We start from the raw sequence: 16800 nt of genomic DNA on the forward strand, positions 1-16800 counted from the left end.
TATGCTGCAGGTGTGGTTTGGAAATACTTTTTCTGACATTTGGAATCCATTTTAAAAGCACCGAAATCAAAGCTATCACTTTAATTTAGTTAAGCCAGTTAATTGTTTTACTATTGGCTCTAGGCAGGGTGAGGTATGTTTCACTGCACATTTTACAGACATCCGAAAACTACTGAGCAACTGAGGCCTGTTGCCCATTTTGAAATGGCCCATCGGGAATTTTTTTAATAAAACTAGAATAGGGCTTGAGCATATTTCTTATGCATACATTACATACACATACATTACATATCCAAAGTTAAACACTAGATGTAAACTAAATTCAGTAAAGAAAATTCTGTCGTGACCTCTAGTTTGCCATTTCTGCCATATTTTTAAATCTTACATTTCCATCTGGATCATATTCTTTTATGGTAGTGCTTAGGCCATGAATGGTAACCAATAAATAGACAATTCTGCCTGTTTTAACTGATGTACACATAATATTTCAAATGGGCACTTGAGATATTATTAACCAACTACTTTCCAGGCAGACGTTGAAAGAAAGAACATTTTATTGGCCACATGGGGTTTTCTGTTCTAGAAACACTGTAGTGCTGTGTTCTAATAATGTAACAATGCTTGGCCTGTGACTCCTCATATCTTTCTGTAAATGGCCTGCAATCAAAGTTTCTACCTTTCACAAAGAAAGGTTGCAAGGTGCTTCTTAAGAGTAAAAATCGACCATAAAAAAACATACATGTCAGCCATGTTACACTAATAATAACACCAACATACTGGCAAACGGTGGTTAATGAAGAAGCTCCTGCATATCAGAGGTTGATAGTATTGACTGGCAGCTGTAAGATTTATAAATTAAGAATATAATACAACCAGCTGAACCGCCTGAATAAAAGCGCAGAGTGGTACATAAGGACAGCAGCAGAGATCAACAGCAGCATGTCCTGTTTGGTCAGGGGGGCGAGACCACGACAAGATACTGACGGAGAGAATGCAGGACCTCCAGCTGAGTACCTGGCATCGCTCTCCATCCTTCACCACCTCTCCTATACCTGTGTTAGCCGAGTAGTGCAGCTGACACGTGAAAGACAACAATTAGATTGAATCCAGGAGCGGCAGATGTTGCAGACAATAAAGTGAAATAAAACGGTAACCCTGAAAGCTCAACACGCACTGCAACTACAGAAAACAAAAGCTTATAGAAAAAAAACACAAGCAAAAAAGAAGAAAGCCTTGCCAATATCAAACAAGTTGACGCCATGTAGAGCAATTGTTTCACAAATGTTATTGGCAGCGGGTATTTTTCTTCTAAATGCTGCACATGTGTTGTGAAATTGATGCAGTCGTTTTTCTTCTTTTCATTTTTTCTTTAGTAGTGGTTCTATCAGCAGTGTAAAAAAAACAAACAGATAAGAGATTTCATAACTCCTCTAATTTAGTTCCTGTCTTTGATACTTCTACAAAGTCAGATTAATTGTCATACATTTTCCGGTGCACTGCAGAGAAAAAGAAGCACACCCAAAAACTAATTTTCTTATAATTCTTGGGAGGCCTGCAAAGGACAACTGACAGGAGTGCATGCAAGCGATGGCCTTATTCAATGGTATTGCTCATTCTGCAAGATCTTTTATCAGTATTAGTCTGTATTGTTTTTACAAAGGGGGTGATTCAATGCTTTACGAAAAGAACAACAACAACATCTACACAGCAAGCAAATACAGACTTAAACGTCCTTATCAAGAGCCCCGAGGGCCAGATTAGTTGGCAACAACAGTGTCTTAGAAAATGGATCCAACAATCAGCGGCAGCATTGGGCTGAGTCAAAATGTATTACCCATGTATGCTTCACAGTAGGGCATCAGACTGAAAATAGATGCAAGAAAGTGGAGCTGGGAAAACGATCACATTACAGCATTGTTGTGCTTCTATAAAAGCACATGACATGTTTGACTGTAGCTCTGCAGTGTCTAATGGTGGGAGGGTTTTCCTTGTGTTGCTAATAAAGCAGTATCTGATGCTCATGTTTCATTGTCCTGGAATCACAAATACTCGATACAAAGGAACAGCTTGCTATCAGCCTTCCTGCCATCTTTAACCACATGAGCATTGCAAGGTCCTTGTAGTTCTCTGATTTTAATGAGCAAAAATACATCTGCACACAAGGCTAGACATAAAAGAAGAGTGGAAAACATGGTTCTGTTTTTACTGATGTAAAGTGGTCAACAAAACCCCCCCTAACTGTCTCTTTTTACCGTCTCTCGCTCTCCCCCGCTTCCTCCCCCCTCGCCCCCACAGTCACAAGACAGGGGCAGCTTCCCTAAATAGAATGGAAAGTAGGCAAGTGGCTGCTGGGAGTGGCTTTTACTGGGAATATGATCGATTAAAAAGCAATTTGCTCCCCCGCTCAGGCCCTGCGCTCCTAAATGACAGCCCCCCACACTCCAGATGGAACCGTGGGGAGGGGTCGGAGGAACCGGCCTGCCCCGCCTGCCTCCCCACCACACACATACACACAGTCTCCACTCCCATGCCCGAGCCTTGGTTACAGTCTGGTGGGCACTAGGAAAGCGACCAGGCAGAAACATCACAGCAGCCCCTGCTTGTCTGACAGAGAACTTCGACTTTGTTCTAACGTACAGTGTATTTGAGAAAGCTAAAATGGGGATGGGAGGACAGGTTAAGACAAACAGGAACGGAACACCACACGGCACAAACACAGAAGAGGTAGGAGCTGATTCAGTAGTCAGGGAGCGCTGGACCAACCCCAATTCAGTGAGTTAAGTCATAGGCAGAGAGCAACTCCCAAACATTCTGTGTGTGTGTCTGATCACCTGCTAGGAACAGAGGCTTGGGTGAAGAGAATGTAGGACGAGTTGAAGAGGGAAGGCAGGCTGGACCATATTTCGGATGGCTGCATGGGGGCACTCTTTGGGAGATTGGCCCGGTGGCAATCCTCCTGTCACTGATAACAGACTACAAAATGATCTGTGTGTCCTAGATTGTAGTCAGTTGAGTGAAAAGAGTAACGTTAATGTTCCATCAACAAATCTTGACAGGTCTTAAAAACCGAGTGTCCGAGATTCATAAAGATGTATTGTAAATATGATGTGCACTTACACTAAACGACAACATCCCTATCAATTGACTTTAATTTATTTATTCATGCGGCATGTCCTTTGAAAGAAGTATCCGTTTTGTATTAGTTTCATCACTGTAGCTGAGCAACACTTATCGTTTAAAATGGTAGAGATTTCTAATCCAAAGCCACTAGCAGCGGTTCCAGTGCAAAGGCACATCAGTGGCAGAGCTAAAACATAAACAGTATTTTTGAAGTGCCAGGGGGTACATTATCCGTTACTATAGGAACACAAGTGGTGGTAGTAGTGGAGCCTGTGTACAGCAAATAACACACAGTCCGTGGCCATTTTTTAAACTGTGTGAATTTACAGGCCAAATAAAAAAGACAACAAATATAACCGATCACGAGACTGCGCCTTGCACTGTTCCACATACACAGCACTATTATATATTCCCCTATGAAACAGGATCCAAACCTGCAGCGTGTCCACGTCTCTGGCCTTTCAACACCTCCCCTGATTATCTTCACTGTCTGCAGCTCTTGGCTTCAGCAGAGCTTGGCTTCAGACCTCTTCAGACTTAGCGGCTGGAGGTTAATTGATACTGACAGATGACGTCACGCGGAAGTCATTTGCCGGGAGATCTGGCTTCTTTATCAATGACGGCACTCCTCACACACACACACAGAAAGTATGGGGGGGAGTTAACAGATGTGATTCTGTCCAGAAGGCTCTTGTTCCCACATGCACGGTGTGAGAGGGCTAATGACTGAATCCATGCCACAATTTGTAAATTATGTGAATTTAACTTTATTAAGTATCTGTGATACTTAATAAAGTGATAAATACTGATAAGGTGATGAAGTGGTACTTATCACCTTTATTTTTTTAGCTTAAACTTAACTCAGATAGCGTGCTTCTGCTTTTTGATGATATGACAGTATACAAGCAATAACTCCACATTTTGGGAAAATGTGTATTTTAGAGGAGAGGATTGTTGTCATCTCGTGGCTGTATAGTAAAAAGGAAGCTGCAGCCAGAAGTCAGTTAGCTTAGCTCGGCATTAAGACTGAAAACAGGGGGAAAACAGCTCCCATTATTCTGACCAACAGGAACAAAATCAGCTCACACAACACAGTATCCTGTTTGTTTGATTCGTACAAAAACTGTAGCGTACAATAAATAAGTTTGGGGTTTCAGGGGGCTTGCTTTTTCGACAATGTCTCGAGTTTTAGCTCAGCTAAGCTCACACTCTCCTGGCTCTACCTTCATTTTTAAACACAGAGCACATCATATTTATCTTTTCATCTAACTAAATGTTGGACTATTATTTCCAGGTTTGCATTGTTTGCCTACAATTGAGGCTCCAGAACTTCATCCCATCGTTTATCAAAAGGCTACTGGACCTTTGCTGCCAAGAAACAAACCCTTTCGCCAGAGTCTTTTGTCAATGACTCAGTGACCTTGCATGGTTGATCAGAGGTCCCATGAGTTTACTGCTAATGGGATCAAGGGATAGTGAGGGTGGGGGTTGTAGGGGGTCTTACTGGATTTCCGTGAGGAGAAACAACCCAAAAAAAGCCCCTCTGGGTAGACAGAAAAAAAATCAGAACTTTTGTTCCCTCATCTTTTTACCCACTCAAAGTGGCTGGCTGATTGATATTCTTGTGAATGTTAATACTAAAAAACCTCTTCCAAAGCTCACCTTGATGGAATTGATTCTCCTAAAAAATAATTTAGCTGAGGCATAATAGAAACTAGTGAAAGTGCCTCAAAGGCTGGATTCAATGGTTTTGAAGTATAAAAGTTTCTGCCGCAATTCCCTTCGAAGTAAAAATTACTCTCTGTAGACTGTGGATCCAATCTTTTAACAATAGAACAGATTTAATACAGGGACGTCTACGTTTGACTTCATGACCTATCGTCTCCCACTTCTTCATCAGACATAAAATAGAAATTTATCCTCAGCGCACAGATTAATAAAAAAGCTTATTGCTGCAGTTGCACAAAATCCTCGAAACACTCATTTCATTTTTCTGTTCATAAATTAGCATAGTTCTTAAAGTATAATTTCCAGACTTTAAGGCCTCCCAACACATCATACAAAACACAAAATGGATGATTGTCCAAATGAATGTTTTTACTTATTTTGAATCAACCCAACATGAGCTAAATGAAAAGTCCTGTTGTGTTTTCCATTTAACCTCCAATACCGGATACAGTCAAAGAGAGATGTGAACACTTCCACTTGATATGGCATTAAAACACACACACACACACACAAACACACACACACAGCTTTCTCTCACACAAGCAATGTGTCACACAATAGTTGCCAAGTCTGCTGCCTGCGACAAAAGATGGAAAAACATATGAAGAATGGAAATGGTGATTCAACGCTGTTATGAAAAATGGAGCACTATGACAGAATGTAAACCCATTCAGTCGGATTTAATACTCTGTGGAATCTATTTCCGTCCCTGACCCCCCTATATGCGGCACTTAAAAATTAAAACAAAAATCAACTGCATTGTCCTTGCATTTTTATACACACACACACACACACACACACACACACACACACACACACACACACACACACTCATTCTCACTCTCACACTCACACCCAACCCTCTTTATGTGCCCAGACTGTCTGGCTTCCTACATTTAATATTTAATATTTAATTGCCACGTCACCCCGGCTGATTGAAATTGGAAATTGGAAACATTCGGATGCAGCATTCGTGATAGTCCTGAGAGACTCAAATACATTTATTACAAAATATTAGTACAAAGATGAGGTGAACTCAGGTAAAAGCCATTATTCCTTCTTGACTGATCGATCGACTGATTGATCACAAAAGAGAAGCAGGCAAGTTGGATTTTTAAGTTGCACAATAAGGGGCTGCAACTCTGTATCATGTTTCAAATATTTTGCACATTCAGAGCATTTCGGGTTTAGATCATCGGCCCCACTTCACCTCACTTCTCTTTTCACACCCAACAACGTTACATCATATTGGATTCTCCCAATAGAAGTGCAAGGGCAGACCTTTCTGACATCTATTTAAGCCTTCAGCCATATATTTGAGACTGGGACCCATCCAGGAGCAGTAAATACCCATGCAGAGGCAGCGGTGCTGCAAAGCAACCGAGATTGGTATTCATAGTGGCAGCTTCCAAAGTTGAAGCTGCATAAATAGCCCACACTATTACATAAAAGGTAAACAAGCCACATTTTGCCAAATCATATCAGCTCTGTACTGCAGCAGGTGGATAAACCGAGGCTGCTTTACTCTTCAGATGAAATAATAATGTTTGGGTTTTGTTATTAGTTTGTGGCAGAGAACCGGCCGAACGCTGTTGAGATGGAAACACAAAGAGAAGTCAATGAGAAAGCGGGAACTGAAAGATGGCGAGGTAGACAGAAAATGGGCCACGCTGCTCAAAGTGAGCCGTCTTCAACAATGCCTCCCTTTACCGAGTAACAAAGCGGACCAGACTGTATAGAGTTAAGTACGGTAGATGACTCGCAGTGGCTGTCAAACCTTTCTTAAGAAGTCATAGCACATTGCTCAGATAATGAGCTTCACAATACGGGGCCACACCAGCATGCGCAAGCACACCTGTGTATTCCAGTCACGATGCCACTGCCCAGCATCTCCCCACAACAACCAGGATGTGACACTCGCGTCTGTTCAGAGGAAGAAAACACGAATATCTTTTCTTTTTATTGGTGTCGTCAGTGTAGGATTTGTGTTCAAAGCTCCGGGTCCCGTGGCCGCAGGAAATTCAGGATCCAATGAGTTAAAGTTTAACAATATTTAATGGCAAAGATAATACTCATGTAGCGTTCACGATCGTGGGGCCAGAAAGGAGGATCTCTCCACAGACGGACTGCAGCTCCCAGGGAGCAACAGACCGGGGCTGTCTCGAGTCTCCAGACCAGTAGAACCATGTCTCCCCAGAACAAATGCTCGGTCGTTAGTCTGGTCATGCAAATGAATTCACACCTCAAGGTTAGTTCTATTGGTCAGTTCAAAGAATGCGCAGTTCTGTTCGCTAAGCCAATTGATAAGCTGGCGAGGTCAAAGCTCACACTTCCGGTCAAGGACAGGAAGTTCCCCTTCAGAATAAAACCTACTATCCTGCCTTCAGAATAAAAGCAACACATTAGGTTTCAATCGGCATCCATTTTAACTATTGTCTAAACAATAAAACATCCATTCATTCTCATGCATCATACAATTAATCATTACATTTGTCATTAACAAACAGAATAATAAAACAGGGATCCTCTCTTATGTTTCCAGAATATTCCTCATAATATCCCAAATTAATTATCATATCTTTCTTTATGTATTATTTTAAAACATAAACTTCTCTTATCTACATGTGCAAATATATATAAAATCCACTACAACCCAAAATCAGCCACACAAGTTACCTCCAATTGGAATGGCCTCCGTAGGCTTCCAGAAGAGGGGATCAAAACTAAGAGCAGGTAGGAGGAAGGGAGGGTATAGTGATGGATCCAGGAGGTAGAAATGTTAACAATTGTGGTGGTGGTGGTGGGGGGGGGGAGGAGAGAAGGACAATAAGCACATGGAGAGGGATAAAGGAAGTGTTGATATAGCTTTGAGTAGCAGTAGTGGACTTCCACATGTCTGGCTTCTCCCTCGTGAGGGAGTTTTGTGGCAGGCTGTCTGTGCTGCTGTCAAACAGCATCAACGCTCTCCTTCTCTCTGGAAACAGTTGGAAGTAAGACCGGGTTGACACAAATGTTACATTTCATGTCATTTAGCTGACGCTTTTATCCAAAGCAACTTACAATAAGTGCATTCAACCATGAGTACAAACTCAGAACAACAAGAATCAAGAAAGAAATACATATATCTGCAATAAGCTAATATATCCGTTGAGTTTCTAAACAGTAAAACATTACATGACACCCACACAGTTGGGAGAATGAGATAACTTGTTACACTCACTACAAGCCTTCACCCGACTAAAATTGTAGTGGGCAGGTCTCTGGATTTTTATTAACTCAACGGGTGCTATTCGGTTAACATGTGGCCTCCAGGTCGGAGGTGGCATCAGCATTACCTTTTTGATTGACAGCTATTCTCACAGACGGATGTGGACGGATGCACAATGCAGTGTCTGAATACAATAGACAATAGGACCTGATAAATCATTTTCTATCCTGCTGGTCGCCACATGGTTCTCCTGCTGTTCACTGTCTGATCTGAGGTACACGATTCATTTCAGCTCGAGTACAAATCCTGTTGCAGCAACATGCAGGAAATTCAACGACGACTGGTTGCTGATAAATGAACCTCAGGTTTGGGAAAGAAACACATGGCAAAATGAGGCTATCATACTTAACATTTTCCAGGGCACAGATCATAAAATAGACAGTTATGAGTCTTGTTTTTGTACTATGTGGTTAACAAGGGACCCGTTTCTTTATTTGCATGTAAACCCACAGCTCCAACGCTCAGCTTAGACGACACATCCTCATTCCAGTTTGGAGATGCACACACACATTCGACTGTGGCTAATTTATCTCCGACTCATTTTCTCCAGGCTTTTAAACAACGGGGAAGCAGAACAAAAGTCTGTCATGTGTGACGTACAGTACAGTAAAGCAGACTTAGCCTCTGGAAAAACTGCCTCCATTTACTCCAGCAAGACGGGGATAAAACACAGAGTAAATTAATGGGTGCTGACAAGCTCGATAATTTTTCAGAGGCAACAGATAACAGTTATAATTATCAGCCGCGGAATTAAACAGTCAGTGGAGGGACAGTGTGCACTAAAAGTGTGTGCGCACATGTGTGTGAAAGTAATATCGTCTGCTGGCCAAAGCTGTGCCCATTAATTGCGGACCTTGAGTGTTAATGTAAAATTGTTTAGTTTATTGCAGCCCAGTGTGTGCAAGGACCCTGACTACAGCTACAGAGAGCTGATTTCATGCCAGCTTATGGTCAGTCTCTCTCTTTCTCTTCCTCGGCTGCTTGACAAAAACACATTACATCTACAAGAGTCTTTTTCCTGAACCAACTGAGTTGCCAGAGAACAACAGCTCAACTGTAGCCACGGTCTGCAAGGAGATGCCTTGTTTTTCAGCTTGCATTGAATGCCTCAGTGTTAGGGGCCGACCATTCACTGCTCTTATGATTCATTACCCCAAGTCATTTAAGGCAGTGGTAATCAATGGTTGCTCTTCTGCATTGCAAGCCTAGCCATGTTGATGGCTTTTAAAAATCTTTTAAGGGAGAAATAGTCAGATATAGGATGACAGAGGGTGACACAAAATGAGTACAGCATCAAAATAAGCTTCTGTATTGTCGCTGGCAGATACTCGACTTCATTAGGGACTTGCATGCTGCTTCACACACACACGCACACACGCACACACCAATAGGCTGAAGCCATAAACAACATGGAAGAAATGGACATTTAAGAGCTTGCCAGGCCAGTCACACAGAAAAACTCACCACCTCTACAACTTGTTTTCTCTCTCTCTCTCTCTCTCTCTCTCTCTCTCTCTCTCTCTCTCTCTCTCTCTCTCTCTCTCTCTCTCTCTCTCTCTCTCTCTCTCTCTCTCTCTCTCTCTCTCTCTCTCTCTCTCTCTCTCTCTGCATGTTACTCTATTAGTCTGAGAGGGGAGAATGTGGAGAGCACAGCTGCCCTCTATGGGTGTGAAAACATTCAACACACTGGCAGAGAGACAGCTCTGATTTCTTCTGCTGCTGCATGGTGGCTGGAAGAAACAGAATGCTAATTGTTGAGGCTCAGGTGTTAAACCCTAATTAGTCACCTTATCTTGCTAATGTCGCAGAGTCATCAAACGGGGCTCCCGCAGCATGGACAATGAGGAGCATTTCTCAGTGTAGTTTTTCTAACTTGGAATGTGAGGCATTTATGCTTGTGGAATATACGCTCAATCCCCCACCACACTCGGCTCTTGTATCTTCAGCTTCAAATTCTGTACTTTGAATGCCAAGTTCAATATAGCACAAGGAAAAGGCAGTGTTTTTCTAAGCTTTGTCCTCGCTGCGCTGCCCCATGCTGAGGACACAAACCATAAAAAACAAGGTGAAAACACACAGCACTGTGATATATTCTTTAAAGACCATGCCCAAACAAATGGGTCTGTGTGTACAATGACTGAGCTTTAAAAGGGCCAGAGGAGGCTGCAGCTCATATCTCAAAGATGGCTGGCTTCTCCTCTGCACCACAGAGACTTCTAGAGATTTAGGGAGCATGTAGCTCTGAAGGGAGGCTGTATATGAATCCTCCCATCCAGTCAGAGGTCTCCCCCCTGATCATACCCAACACGCTGTGATGTGTGATTCAGCAAAGGCGTGAGGAGATGAAAGGAATATATAAGATCCCCATCTCTTAAACATTCATTACCATGTCAAAGCTGGTGAAGATGTGGTTTTCAGAGAAGATTTGTTGGTTTTCTTAAATAGAAAAAACACAAGTCAGTGGATTTTAGAGAACTTGGTGAACTTAGTGAAGACCAAGAAAGCTGCAATATGACTATAACTACTATTTCAAGACCATTTGTGCTGCATGTGCTTTTTTAAACTGATCATTGAACATTGAAAAGGGTTTTGTTTGCCGTGTAATCATTCCTCATTTCCATACGGACCAGTAAGATATGCTTACTCTTGCTTTCTGAAGTTCATTTGAATCTAATGATTATTTTATTGTCCTGGTGCCCAAATTGATCACAACATATATCTGTAACCGGTTGATAAAGTTGCTGGGTCAAAAAATACTGACATTTCTAGCTTTCAAATTATACTTTCCTTTGGGAACATAGGTCAACTAACAAAGGCCCAATGGAATAATTAGTTGTAGATAAAAAGATGAGAAAGATTTTAAATGACTGCAATAAACTGTAAGCAAAATGTAAATGTAATGGAAACACAAAAACTTGAAGAATTACAATTGTTTGAAGAGCCAATTGGTTAGCGCACATGCCACATAGCCACAACGTAGCCAGTCCTATCTCAGCCAAGGACCCAATTTCCTGTCTGCCTCTTGACTGTACAATAAAAGGCTAAGATACCAACAAAAAGTCTTTGACAAATAGATCAAGGTGACCCTGTAGAATTGTACGTAATACTACTGTATCAAATTATATATTAACACATAAGAATATAGATTACAGCTCCATTATGATGCATAAAATAACAGTAGTAGAGTGATTTAATTGAGAAAAAGAAGAACCATCCAAGACTGAAGTTATGCTGTGTTCACCTGATTCAATACTGAAATAAACAGCACTTTGCATATCGAGCAGAAATGAAGCATTTCCCCTCCACCAGTGACAGGGAGGCTGCATAAACTCTCCCATTAGAGTTGCAGGAGTCAGGTAATGGAACGACGCTCTGCCCTGGTTGGTGCACCTCCTGCCCCGTCATCCGTGGCGAAGATCTCCCAGAGGCCACGGAAAAGCCGAGCATCTCTCAGAAGAGAGGAGGAGTGTGAACAGAGATCACTGCAGCGTGTAGTGAGGCTGAGAGCAGCAGCTACTCACAATGTTGCACCCCTTCTTTTTTTTTTAAACAACACGCTCTATTATATGGGATTGCAGACCTTTGGCTGCCAGACAACATTAACCACATTTCAGCAACACTTCCAGTAACACCGAGATAAAACACACTGTATCAATAATAACGAATCACTCACTCACACACTCATTCAAAGAATCATCTTGTTTGCTTCGCCGCTTACCCACACACTTAACTGAGCCCCTTGCTCAGGCACTTGGGTTTTCACTCATTTTCCCATTCACTAGCTCGCTCCCACGCACGAATGCATGCAAATACACACTCTATATCCCCAATATCTCTATAGAAGACAAAAACACACCTAGATAAAGGATCACAGCAGGTGTAATTACATGTGAGCTAGAAACACACCTTTTTTTGACAACTCTCAGAACCCACATATAAGTGTAGCTGAATGTTATTTGATGCCTTGTAACAAGGTGACACTGTATATATAAACAGTTTAGTCACCCCATTCGTTCCAACTGAAGACATACATGTTAAAAAACAGGTCACGAATGCCCTCTGAACAGTACTCTTGTTGAGGATTGTTTTCAGTGGTGGATTAAGAGGAGACACAGGTGAGGTCAACATTTAACGTAGAGATATCATCATGGAACTTCCCCAGTCGATTACTTGTATTAAAACAAGGATACTTCTGTTTTACAAGTGTTTTGAAATGTTGTGATTAAATATTAAATAAGTGTTGTCTTAGCTTCACAGCAGCCCGCTACTCCTTAATTGCCAAGGATGGGTTAAAATGCAGAGTATGTACAGTATGTCAAATATGTAATATGACTTTTGTAAATTTCCCCTCTGAAGGACTAATAAAGGACGATTATTTTATTTGCAAAACATCTTAACACTAGATAAAGCAAGCTTTAAAATGATTGATTCATTTTGTCAACATATTATAAACAAAGGTTTGTGCGGAAGGAATTTTGGATATCTTTTTTCATAACAAATATAATATGATATAAATCAGGCTATGTATGACACATGAATAAACCCGTGAAGTAGAAAACCCTGAGAATATAGATAGGAATGAGATTGGAAAGTTTGGTGTATGTACTTGCTATTGAAGTTGAGATGAAGTTGAGATGAAGTCTGGCTTCATGTATGAGGAAACATCCTTTAAAATATATGCATTGTAAAATGCCACGTTTGCAAGTAACTACAGGTGAATAGGATATTCAATTTATATATATCACCTTGGAACTTCCACAGTTCATTAGGGTAAATGTCCCTATTTAGCCAAAATAACTTACCGCTTGCAACTTCTGAGTAAAAGAGAACATTAGCATGTTTTCACCATGATGTTTCCTCCATTGAAGCTGCCTTAAGTCAGTCAAATCTGTTGACTCATTGTAGCACATGTGTGACATGCTGAACACAAACCTGTTTGTGGTAAATGCTCATTTGTTATCAAATTAATGTATTTTTTCAACAAATCATGAAGTTGGTTTATTTGAAACACCTATGGGCTTAACGGGGACGTTAGGTACATTAGGTACACGCAGGATCAATTTAAATAGATTATAGTGTCTGTATTCATTGTAACAAAGGAACAATAGTGCAGCTGTGTGGCTCATTGATATGTGAATTGTTTTTGGACAACAATGGCGATCTATGGCACAGAGGACCAACATATCAAGCATTGGCTCAAGACATGATTTGGTCTTCATACAGAGAAAGACACACCATAACTATATACGCTGGTTATTAAGGAGAAGTACAAAGGCCACAGTATAGCCTTGGCAACAACAGTATTGAAAGTAAAGAAAGAAGAAAACTAACCCGCTTGAAAAATATGAAGATAATTGATTTATTTCTTTTTTTATTGCAGTTTCAGTGTTGGTTTCAGGGTGTGTTATTCATACAGGTTACCTCAGCCCCTTAGCTACATACTGTTTCTACACACAACTCATTAGGATGAATGACAGATACATGGTGGGAACCTGACCCACTGAGGCATGGGTATTATGTTTAAATCTAATATATTTACACTAGTCTTCTCTTGTAGCATGTTACTATCACCCAGACAGGGACAATGCATAGGTGTCCATTTATTGTGTATTTGTGCGTTTATCCATATGTCACTCAAGCTCAGACCCCTGTGAGTGGTAATACAGCCTGTGGTGAGTGATGAATCTCACTACCATAAGTCCACAATGCTTTTCAGAACAAATGCCCTGATTGGACTTAATAAAAGGTCAAATATCCCCCCACAGAGAGAGATTATGTGGAGGATTGTAAAGCATTTGTATTACTATCAAAGTGCACTGCACAATTCCCACAATTTTGAGTTCCTTGAGAAACAGCTCTCCCTACACAGCCCAGGGGGTAAACGCATCGCTGGTGGTAGATGACATGTTTACTGCTGCTTTGTCTTCATTACCATCATCCAAAATGAAATACTGTTAAAAGATTTTTTTTCATATTAAGATTAGAACCACAAACCGAAACTTTGCTTTTTTAAATCATCTAAATGTAAACATACATAATGTTACAGCCAGTATATCAAATGCAAAAACAACATAACACTGAGTTCTCCGACGAATATAGTGAACGACACTACATTACTTCTAGAAAAGCATACATCCAATTTATTTTTCTTTCAGAAATATGCAGAGGCCTGTTCCAAGTTCAACAGGGAAACTAGTGGCTAAGACAACAGTTAAAATATCAAGTTTGAAGGGGTCAAAGTAGTCATCCTGCAAATATTCAACCACGTCTAAAACCTCCGGATTTTTACATTTTCATATTTCTTAACATTTTAATCAGCCCTTCAAATCTCTAACTAAAGGCACCCAGGCTAATGTCATAACCTTATCCCAGATGGGCCAACTTCATTCATCATAGATGCCTGCTTCATTTTACAAAATTAGATGAAAAATACTCTTTCTGAGCTCCAGAATGTATTTTTAATCAACAATAATATCCAATTTCCCCTTTTACCCACACCTTTTCCTTTTTCTTGCCCTTGGTCATCTTATCTTCTTCCACTGGTCTCTATCTTTTATCTCCCTCTCTCTACGCTCAACAACAAAAGGCCCAATGAACACCTGTTATATACCGACCTAGAATACTACAAATGTTCAATCACACGTTTGCAACTGATGAACTCTGCTTGTGACTAAGATCCTCCAGATGGAGAAGATGGTTTATCCAACACTAATGCTGGTTGAATGATTTACAACCTGGTAGCGCTTCTGACATAATGCCAGAACAAATTGAGCATGGGAGAAACTGATGGCGAAAGCATCAAAGGGTCATTTATGTTTGGTCATTTCAGCTTTACAAGAATAGTATACAGTGGATATGGGTTTGAACCTGTTTGAGCTGCCAGATGTCTTGAGCGTGTGTAAAGCGGTTTATCAGCGTACACAGGCGCAGGTGGGCAGAGCAGTTCACAGTCAGAGGCATATGAATCACTCATTTTGGATTTAACTTATAATTACTGGTAAACCATGTGACAATTGGAATTAAGTAGTTATTATGACAGGCGGATTTGGCATAAATTTGGCATAAATGTTAAATGTAATTAGAAATGCAAATCATCTACTGGTAGTATTAAAGGAGCTTGTACCTCTGATACAATACTCTTCATTTGATATTGATGTAATTGATGTCACACTTGTCTATGGAAAGCCATTCACTTAAAAGTTGCAATGTTTTCATGTTAACGGTGAATTAAGTAACTATGTGTACCGGTATTGTAAATGGTTTCGCTCGTGATGAACCCTCAGAGAATCACCCAACTCTGTCTTTCAGCGCTTTGTTTTGGTTTTCTGGCCTAAACTGTTCTGGTTTGATCGCTGTCATCAACCTCGTTTTTAGCCACAGCAGCAGATGTTCAGTCAATGTACTGACTGGATAGACGTTAGGGGGAAGCTGGCTGACAACCGACTGTATGTGTTTGTGTTGCAGCTCAGTCTAGTACCTGTCTAGTAACCGATGCATCCACAGATCCAAATAATTAGGAATTCAGAAAGGAACTTCCTATAATAGTTACCCATGAACAGTACCATGCACCACCAAATTCAAACAGGCACCCAGCCCAAAGGAATGCAGGAGAAAGTAACAGGAGGCAATAGGAGAGCATAGATTCGAGGTGAGTCAGGGGCTGCTGCAAGCCTCACTCACACCGCCTCATTAGCTATGGATGGATGGACGACCATGGACAAGGAGCTGCTGAGGCTTTATCTAGTTAGTACCTCGCAAGCAAAAAGCACAAATTAAAAACAATGATTTATGTCCTCATAAATCTGAGTGTGGGGAGGTGTAGATTTGGCCGGCGAGATTATATATTTAAATATATGGGAGCATGCGAAAAATAAATGATAATGTACCGTCAAGATTAATTCAGTCAGTCCTGCCCAGTTTGCCTGTCGGTCACAGAGCACACCGCAGTGACTGCCCCCCATCAATGACTGCTGTTGTCAAAGGTTGAATCCTGCATGAAGAACCATGTTGAAGATAAAGCTTACAGTGAAAATGCCTCCCATTCCGCCCGCGCCAAGGAGGTTAATCCAAATTAACTCCTCCAAGGCTCTCCTAACACTCCTACAGCTGTCAGCTTGGCCTTGCTCTTGGCCGAGCATCACCGCCATTATCATCACACCTCCACTGGAGAGGAAATTACTATGGAAAGATGCTGGAAAGTATCGCTCAAAATAAATGAGGTCCAAAATATCCCAACCATATACTTTAAAACAGTTTTCTTCCATTTCTTCTTTACGTTGGTCATTCAACCCTGCTTTTTGTAGCCAACTAAGCTCAACACAAATCCTTCCATTCAAACACATCACCGAACCTCGATGAGCCGGGGCAAAACACCACATCAGATTCTTCACTGTCAGAGAGCTGAAAATGAGATGGAGGAAATGGAGGGCAATAAAAGAATATAGAGTAAGACAGATAGCATGGAATATGAAATAGAGAGGAGGGGAAATAGTATCAACTGTACAGGCAAGCAAATCCTTGCACTGTGTTAAGAAGAAAATCCTTGTGCAGCAAGAGTTCATCTTAGTGAGAGATGTCATTTAAACGTGATCACCTCCAATAGTCAGAGGCTCCTCCAGAGATGATAGTGTGGCTGTGGCAACATTGGAGGGGGAGGGTAAGAGAAGGGGAAGGGGTAAAGGACA

This window comes from Cyclopterus lumpus, chromosome 9 (assembly GCF_009769545.1).
Source record: "Cyclopterus lumpus isolate fCycLum1 chromosome 9, fCycLum1.pri, whole genome shotgun sequence".
Taxonomy (NCBI): domain Eukaryota; kingdom Metazoa; phylum Chordata; class Actinopteri; order Perciformes; family Cyclopteridae; genus Cyclopterus; species Cyclopterus lumpus.